At 46.5% G+C, this 9,652-nt stretch overlaps 1 long non-coding RNA gene across 1 annotated transcript; it reads left to right on the forward strand.

Annotated features, from left to right (window-relative positions):
* The first annotated feature begins 1,755 nt into the window (after window positions 1-1,755).
* LOC307209426 lies at window positions 1,756-6,725 on the forward strand. Its single transcript, XR_013835578.1, has 4 exons — window positions 1,756-1,787; window positions 2,980-3,116; window positions 5,862-6,052; window positions 6,305-6,725. It is a non-coding gene; the product is annotated as an uncharacterized lncRNA (long non-coding RNA).
* The last annotated feature ends 2,927 nt before the right edge of the window (window positions 6,726-9,652 follow it).

A 9,652-nucleotide genomic window follows, 5' to 3' on the forward strand; every position in this document is an offset into this window, starting at 1 on the left:
TCTATATGTTAAAAAGCTTTGTTATGATAGTGTATCACGGCTCACAGATGGTAACATTTTTGATAAATGTTACACAAAGTGCTGAACAGCTAAATTGATTTGCTAAATCTGCATGCGTGTTGTATTCATTAATTTTTTTAAAGAGTGGGACCCACACTAAAAACCTGCACTGGGACCATCATCATCTACTTCCTCTGCTCTTCTTTGGCATTTATTGCCGACATTCTCCCCCCAATAAAATAAAATAAAAGGTAACAGAATGAGGATTTGACAGACACTACCAGTTGAGGCTGCCTCTCCTAGCTGAGAGTGGGCTGGCACCAGCATCTTATGAGTCACTTCCTCTGCTCTCCCAGTAATCAGTCCCGCCCACCTGCTCAGCACCCCAACATTGCCAAGGCTTCCCACATTGCAATCTCTACCAACTTTTGCCCTGAATCTCTCAACTCAGGTGAGGGAAGATGTTCACACTAGCTTCCTCCTCCCTCATCATTTGCATACTACATTCAACATGCACAACCTGTAATTCTTGAGGAGGGAATTTTTAGAGGCTGGTTAATAAATATCCTATGTATTGGCACCTGCACTCCTGCTGTTAGGAGAATTCCTGGGTGATGCCATCACCTGTAAAACAGAAAAGTCTAATGAGGAAGACTTCATCTAGCTCCCTCGTGTGTGATTTACCCATACCATCACAAGGTATAATATTTGAAGACAAACATGGAAAAATATCAGCCCCTCTATGGTGCAGCTGCTGGATTGGACTGGCTAGTTGAATCTGGCCCCTAGACATCAATATGGGATCAGGTAAGCCTGTTTTTATATGCCTGTTGTCTTTGTCCATGGAGTTTTCTTGGCAGGGATACTGGAGTGGCTTGCTGGTTCCAGCTCTAGGTGAATCACGTTTGGTCAAAACTCTCCACTTTTTTTTTTTTTTAAATTATGGTGCTGGAGGAGACTCTTGAGAGTCCCATGGACTGCAAGAAGATCAAACCTATCCATTCTTAAGGAAATCAGCCCTGAGTGCTCGCTGGAAGGACAGAGACTCCAATACTTTGGCCACCTCATGAGAAGAGAAGACTCCCTGGAAAAGACCCTGATGCTGGGAAAGATGGAGGGCACAAAGAGAAGGGGACGACAGAGGACGAGATGGTTGGACAGTGTTCTCGAAGCTACCAGCATGAGTTTGACCAAACTGCGGGAGGCAGTGGAAGACAGGAGTGCCTGGCGTGCTCTGGTCCATGGGGTCACGAAGAGTCGGACACAACTAAACGACTAAACAACAACAAGCCTGTTTTTTAAAACGCAGTCAAACCCAGATCAAACATGCAGGTTTATTGCACCAATATGTTGGGTTTATGGTTTGCCATATGCCAAAGACAGAAAAATTAGAACTCAAGAAATTAAAATCAAAATACTTGCCTTAACACCATATGCTGGTATTTACTGATTGCATAATAACTCCTGGAGGTCTATGGCAAAGAGCAGTGAGAAATCAAAGCCCCACTCTGCCCTTTTGGCAGAAAGTGCAGTTTCAGGAGTTCAGAGTACAGCTTTTGCTGCTGCTTCTAGACTTAAAAATAAAATAAAATACCTTGACACAACCTTGACTGTATTCTGGATGGAAAATTAGCCTGGGAACTTGCCTAGGGGTGCATAAAGTGATGCAACAGCATAGAACAAAGGCGAAGGGGGAATGCACGTTGTTCTGCTGAAGTTCTAGAAGCTCAAAGAGGGAAATTTCTCCCTCTTTGCCCGGACGCAAGATCATAGGATGACTTGGACATGTAAAAAGAGCTATTACGTATCAAACGCATAATAGAGGGCTTCCATATCAGCTGTCATCACCTTAGACACAACTGTTTTTTAACAGGCATGTTCAATTGTCAGTCACTGACTGTTAAGACGTGTACATATATTTTTTCGGGAGATCCAATGAAAAGAGACCATGGATTATATGTCCATCTCGTGGCTGGACTGCAGTGGCCAGAGTCCTCTAGTCTGTATTGTTTAACTCAGGGGTAGGCAATGTATTGCCTTCCAGATGTTGCTGGACTACAGCTCCCATCATTCCTGACCATTGGCTCTGCTGCCTGGGGCTGATGGGAACTGGCATCCCACAACATCTGGAAGGCACATGTTTGCTCCCCCTGGTCTAATTAGGAGCAGCTTTCCAGCAGAGCTCTTTCTAGTCACCTGCCCTCTGGGCCTGTTCATTGGAGATGCCAGAGACTGAGCCAAGGATCTCCTGCATGAATCCTGCCAGGGTCCTTTCATGTGCCAGCCTATGTGGATGGGGGAAAGGAGATTTCAGCAGATGCAGATTGCCCTACAGTGATGAGAAAAACAGCATAGGCTCAAATTGCTTCTTTCGCACCATTATTAATAGACACAGGAGTTCCTGTGTATCTGGACACCTTAAGAATGTGTGAATCAGCCCAGGGTCTACAGCATTTGGACCTGTAAATCTTAATTATAAACGTTGCTCTATGCTGGGGAAAGCTTGTAGTCCAGCTCAAGTCCTTGTTTCCTATCCACAGGGTAAGTCGATTAATAACTTCCAGGAATAGTCAAGTAAAAATAATTGGGACAGTCTGGAGAGCGGACTGTGTTTGGTTCTGGAAGGGAAATGGTAAAGTTCTCAAAAACCCTTCAGAACTTTAAAGTGGAATAGTTAGTTTATGAACTGGAAAAAGCCCTTGTTCACTTCCCTTGCCAATGTGCTGCTGGAAATATTTATAGGTATCATGGATGAACAATCAGGAAAACAATGAGCACAAGCTTCTCATTTATAACCGTTCTGCATGGCCTAATTAAGAAACATTAAACATTTAAACACCAGCCCACTTGATTTGAGGCTGTCATTAAAAAAAAAAGTTAGTAAGTATGATCTGTGAGCATGCAATTTGAACCTTACTCCCCCCCCCCCCCCCGGTTTCTGATACTTCTAAATTCATGATAATCCTGCCCCTGCTTCAGGTGAGATGGCTAATCTGTGATGCTCCAAGGATATTGCCCATTTTGAAGAATGTTGGGACTGAGTCACCTTCATGAGACCCCTTGACACAAAGAATTTCAATGGGCCTATACAAAATTTGAGGATATAGCTGGGTCAGGTATACGGAACTATATTTTTCAAGACCTATGTTATTTTTATGATTGCAAGCTGTTATAAAATGTTTTAAACATTGTTTTAATGTTGTATCCTGCCCTGGGACCTTATGATGAAGGGTTGTTGTTGTTTAGTCGTTTAGTTGTGTCCGATTCTTCGTGACCCCATGGACCAGAGCATGCCAGGCACTCCTGTCTTCCACTGCCTCCCGCAGTTTAGTCAAACTCATGCTGGTAGCTTCGAGAACACTGTCCAACCATCTTGTCCTCTGTTGTCCCCTTCTCCTTGTGCCCTCCATCTTTCCCAACATCAGGGTCTTTTTCGGGGAGTCTTCTCTTCTCATGAGGTAGCCAAAATATTGGAGCCTCAGCTTCCAGCGAGCACTCAGGGCTGATTTCCTTCAGAATGTATAGGTTTGATCTTCTTGCAGTCCATGGGACTCTTCAGAGTCTCCTCCAGCACCATAATTCAAAAGAATCAATTCTTTGGCGATCAGCCTTCTTTATGGTCCAGCTCTCATTTCCATACATCACTACTGGGAAAACCATAGCCTTAACTATACAGACCTTTGTTGGCAAGATGATGAAGGGTAGGTAATAAATAAAATGGCGGTAGCAGCTATAATGAAGTATCTGGCTAATATCCAGAAGATTTTAACAACCTGACTGCTTCTTCGCGCCTACACCAAAGCCAACCATTACATACCAGTGCTGCCTTTTGCCTAACCTGTGGCATTCTTCTGTAGTTCACCCTTGTGGCTTCCCCAGTGCGCTGCTTACATTACAATGCCTCATCCATTACAATTGCTCAGGACCACAATACCTCCAGGACTGCCTCTACCCATATGAACCAACCCAGACCTGCGATCATCATGCGAGATCTTTCTTCATGTGCTTCCTCCGTGAGAAGTCTGGAGGGTGGCAACACAAGCATGGGCATTTTCTGCAGTGACTCACTGCTTGTGGAATGCTCTCCCCAGGGAGGCTCACCCTGCACCTTTGTTACATACCTTTTGGTACCTGTCAAAAACTTCTCCCAGGCCTTTGGCTAATTAAACAATCTACTGTGTGTGTGTGGAAGTTACTGTTTTCGTTTGTCACCCTAGTATGTATTTTTGTGGGTGGGGGTTTATATTGTAAACAGCCCTGTGATCCTCAGGTGAAGGGCAGTATAGAAATTTAATTAAATATATATATATATGATATGGGACGCAGGTGGCGCTGTGGGTTAAAGCCTCAGCGCCTAGGACTTGCCGATCGAAAGGTCGGCAGTTCGAATCCCTGCGGCGGGGTGCGCTCCCGCTGCTCGGTCCCAGCGCCTGCCAACCTAGCAGTTCGAAAGCACCTCCGGGTGCAAGTAGATAAATAGGGACCGCTTACCAGCGGGAAGGTAAATGGCGTTTCCGTGTGCGGCTCTGGCTCGCCAGAGAAGCGATGTCACGCTGGCCACGTGACCCGGAAGTGTCTCCGGACAGCGCTGGCCCCTGGCCTCTTAAGTGAGATGGGCGCACAACCCCAGAGTCTGTCAAGACTGGCCCGTAAGGGCAGGGGTACCTTTACCTTTACCTTTATATATGATATAGTTGTTTTTCCTTCCAATTACTCATACCACATTTGTCTTCGATACCTGCCCACTTACTCTGTGACACTGCTATGCACTGCTTATAGAATCAGTCTAGTCTTCACCTAGATCCCCATCCCGGTTTCCTTCTCTGTACTCAGGCCTTTTCCACACTTCCAGTCTCATAGGCTCCACTCGCATTCACTGCTTGCCACCTTTTCTCCCGAGGAATGATGCTTTGATCATCACGGCATCCAACAAAAAGTCAGCAGGGCTGTTCTCTTCTCACAGCTTTCGGCTGCTATGTGCTGGTTTCATCCCTGTGCCTCTGATCCTCCCCCACCAGCCACATCTGAATGCTCTCCACATACCTTCACCTTTGTGGTTAGTGTTGGAATTCAGTAAGACTTTAATTGGACCGGCCTCAAATTGCCCTCCTCTGCCAGAGACCTTAAGATTTTAAACTCTCATATTTCTGGACTGAATATAAAGCAATCCGTTGGAGGGCCAACCAAGTCCTGCCCAATCAGGGAAGTTCTTTAAAATAATAATAATAAAAAGAATCAGTTACCAATGGGGGAGAAATTCAATTCCGTTCACATTTAAAGGCAAATTTACAAAACCAGTACCTTTTAAAACAATCCATGAACTGAAACAGCTATCCTTCAAAATTTGTATTTGTCAGGGAACTGCCCTCAGAGCTGGAGGCGGAGGGAAGGCTCCAGAGGGATGTCGGAGAGGGTCCCAGTAGGGAGAGAGGCAGCCCATCTGCTGGGGAAGGAAATCAGCGTAACACCAGTGGAGAAGGGGGGCAGAGAGGGGATTTGGAGAGGAGGCTCCAAGACTCTTCGCCAGAAACCAGCGGGGAGAGCACGGGTACTCCGCTGCCCACTCCCTCCCTGCGCAGAAGACTTCCGTGCAGGGAGAGTAGGAGGAGACTTGGCGTCAAAGAACTTCTTTGCTGGAAGAGATTCAAAAAACGCCCACTGACGGATTCTGCCAGTGACTGAGACAGCCACGAAGTGAAGGGCTGTCCAGACAGAAAGGGTTCAACCAGGCAACCAAGCCAAGAGTGGCGGCAACTTACGCACGAGCAACCCCTAGAACCATTACATATATCTTGGAGGCAAAGCTTCTCTCTGTTCCCTTGACTCCTTCCTTCAACTACAGCATCTTTCTCTTATTTCAGCATATCTTAACTGCATTGTGGTCTTTGCCAATATGCCTTCGAGGTACCATGGAACTGTTGAGAAAGTGTTAGAAGAACAGGATGCATGGCTAATTAAAGTGAATCCCAGGCTTGTTCACCAACTCCCCCACCAGTTTTGATGGGTCAAGGAGCCAGTGGTTAGTTTTCAAAAACATCCATCACTACACCAGGTAGGTCTAGCCATGTCTAAATAACACAAAGGGCACTCTTGACTGTCCTACCTTGCAAAGGTGGGAGTACTTTTGCCTCTTCTTTAACAACAGGGAAGAGGTGTGTGTGTGTGTCTCCTCCCATGTGTCAGTGTGATTGGATGCTGACCACAACAGTGCAATATTTCTTATCATCCCTCATGTTGTGGGACCATTCTGCCTCAGACTGCTGGATCCTGTCCTAACCAAAGTGGTCTTCTTCCTTGCTCTCAGGGGGAAACCATGCAGAAGACGAAGGGCACATCCTCAGTTTGTTGGCATTCCAAAATAGTCAAGGGCAGAAGCTGTGAGCCTACCATCAACGGAAGCTGGTCCAACAAAAGTAACTGCTTTTCTTAAGATGTATCTGCGATGGGAAGAAGCAACTGTTGCATGCATGGACGTGCAACCTAGAAGGGCAACATCTGCTAAAGCATCAGATCACTGGATCAGACAGTGGGATAACCAGTTCTGAACATTGACTTCAAAGACTGATCTCTGTAATTAAAAGCTAGGAGGCTTCTGCTTTCAATTTGGGGGGGCGTTCATGGCGGGCGGGGGAAGTTGGAAGACGGCGTGGCGGCTGCGCTCTGTAATTATGGCTCAGAGATGATTTCTCTAAGGACTCAAAATTAAAACCCATCTCTCATTTGAAGCTGACATGCACCATCAGCTGCATCTTCAGTATAACATCTCTGCCTCGCCCGTTGCTTAAAGGCCTTGTTGGGACGGCATGTTGCTATTTGGAGCAGTGGGTGCTCCAGCTGCTCCATTGTGCTGGGAGATGGCCATCACCCTTGGATCTGATCTGAAAGCAGCTGCTTGCATTTCAGAGCCCCGCTAGAGCACATCACGTAGCCCAGCTTGGGCATAATCACAAGGAGGTGCTATTTTTAAATGTGCAGTTGATCATTCATAGTGTGAGGTTTGTTTCCCTGGGCAGCAGAAATGGGGGGAGGGGGGAGAGATGATATCTGGACCAGCCAATTAACATAACGAAGCTGGTGGAGTTGGTTTTGAGCAACCTCAGGGGAACTAACAAAAAAAGAAGTCAATAACTGGTTCTGCAGCATGATTTTCAAGCCATTCCAAATTCCATGAAAGAGAGACTCCACCTACAATCAGGTCAGAAAGGGATGGAGAAATGATGGGCATCAGAAAATAATATATAAGACAAATGGAGGTGTATTGATTTCTCCTGGATGCAAGGAAGTACAGCACAGGCAGATTTGCTCAACACTTCTTGAAAGAACAAACCATTTAGTACTCTGAAATCCCAACAGAATGCTTTTATGTGTCATGTACTTGTGTGTGGATTATTCTGGATTTATAGAAGTATGGTGTTTCATATAAACTCCATGCTTCTCAAAGAAGAAGGAAATTCAGGGAGATGTTGCTTACCTCTCAGAGTTACAGTTCTCAGAATCATTAACCAACTTCAGTTCCCAGGATTCTTTGGGGGAAGCCATTCACTTTAAATGTATGCTGCTTATGTGACCACTGGCAGTCTCCAGCAGTTATCCTTGTATCCATTAACCCTCTCCTGTCCACTTTGCAATCTGCCCCCAATAGTGTGGGGAGGGGTAGGAAACTGAGGAGCTCTCTCATATCCATACTCTGTTTCACCATCTCAGTTCAGGAAGACATACATGAGGTAATCTCATTTAATCTTCACAACAACCCTATGAGGAAGGTTAGGCTGAAAGAGAGGGGCTGGCTAGACCACTGTCACCCAGTGGCGTAGCGTGGGTTGTCAGCACCCGGGGCAAGGCAAGTAATTTGCGCCCCCTAACCCGTGGATTTGCGCCCACTAACCCATGGATTTGTGCCCCCTAACCCTAACCCCCAGATGTTGCGCCCGGTGCGGCCGCCCCCCCCTGCATCCCCCACGCTACGCCACTGCTGTCACCCACTCAGCTTAACTGTTGAGCAGGAATTTGAACCCAGGTCTCTCTGCTTTACGTCAAACACTGGAACCATGCCACTGTGGCTCCCAACTAGGGTGACCAGTGGCAAAAGGAGAGAGAGGGTTTGTGCACTTTTAACAGTTGTGCAACAGAGGAGATTTCAACAGGTGTAGCTTGCCATGCATGCTATAAGTACTGAAATTTGTACTTCCAACACACTATAAAAGGGGCAGGTGTCCCCTATCCTCTTTGCCCAGCACTGAATCATGCCCGGAATGGCTGCAAAAAGTTGCCCCTATATCTTCTCAGCAAGTATGGCTGTGCAGGTGCTAGTTGCCCAACACCTGTGATATCTGGTCCAACTCTCTTAAGAGCAGAAAAAGTGCTTGCTGGATCACGCCCAATGGCCCAGCTAGTACAGCATCACTGGCCAACCAGATGCCTGAGGAAAACCCACCAGCGGGGCCCTTCCTGCAGTTTCCAGAAACTGGTGTTCAGAAGCATCACTGCCTCTGTCTGTGGAGGTATATTTATTCAGTTAGAGCCTTGCACTGGTCCACTGCAGAAGGAACTCAATGGAATAAATGCCATAGTAGGAAACATTGGTCTAAACAGCCACTCTACCAGAAATGGAAAGCTGAGATGCACCACTTTCATCTTTCCCAGTATTTTTTTTTTTGGGGGGGGACACACAGGGGTATGCATACCCCTAAACATTTTGTGAATCTAAGTTGGGCCTCACTGAGGGGCAGTGTTTCAATATGAGTAGGAAAAGGAGAGTACCCCTAAACATTATTTAAGAAAAAAAGCACTGATCTCTCCCTTCTTCTGCAGTATTGCCAGCGGTGGGTCTCTCTGTAAAAATCTGAGTCAGCCACTTGAACCAGAAATGCTGGCGCTGCAAAGGATGGTTCCTTTCTTCCACCAGGAGAAGATTAGTTGGAAAGAGGACCTAGTCAGGAATGAAAGGGGGCAGATCTGTAGATGTTCTCCATCTTCTCCCAACTTTTACATCTCCCCCGCAGCTGGGAGGTGGTTGGGTCATCAAAGGGCCCTGTTCCACATGGAGTAGAGAGGGGGAAATCGCTCAGATAGGAGCCTGGAACATATCTCTGGTAGCTTGATTGTCTCCATCGTTCCCAAACCAAGTGGAGATGTTTAGGACAGGACTCACGTGTGCACACAAACACGCACACACCGACCACTGATACAGAGCTCAGAGGACACCTGCCTAAGGGCTGAATTAAACGTGATGCATCTTATGTGTCTTAGCATTTAATCTGCACTTTAAAAAACAAACAGGGAAATGGCATCAGTTGGGGATGGCAACTGATGATTATTGTGATCGCCACCTGCGGGCATGTGGCACCAGTGGGGGATTTCCCCCAACCTACCTTGCAAAGCTAATACCAGGTTCAGATGAGGGCTTTCCCTCAGGGCCACAGCAGGGAGGAAAGGGTTACATTCCCTACCCCCTGCTAGCCATGAGCCTGATAATAACCTTCCCCAGCACAAAATGAAACTCAGAAAGGATGATATGAAAGGGCAGTGCAACATCCTATGAACGTTAGGACACACACACACACACACACACACACACACACACACACACACAAATTACACTGCAGATGTGGAGTTGTGTTGACATTTTTCATATTGTCACAGGCACAGAAAA

Source organism: Podarcis cretensis (assembly GCF_951804945.1).
Source record: "Podarcis cretensis genome assembly, chromosome: 2".
NCBI classification, from domain to species: Eukaryota; Metazoa; Chordata; class Lepidosauria; order Squamata; family Lacertidae; genus Podarcis; species Podarcis cretensis.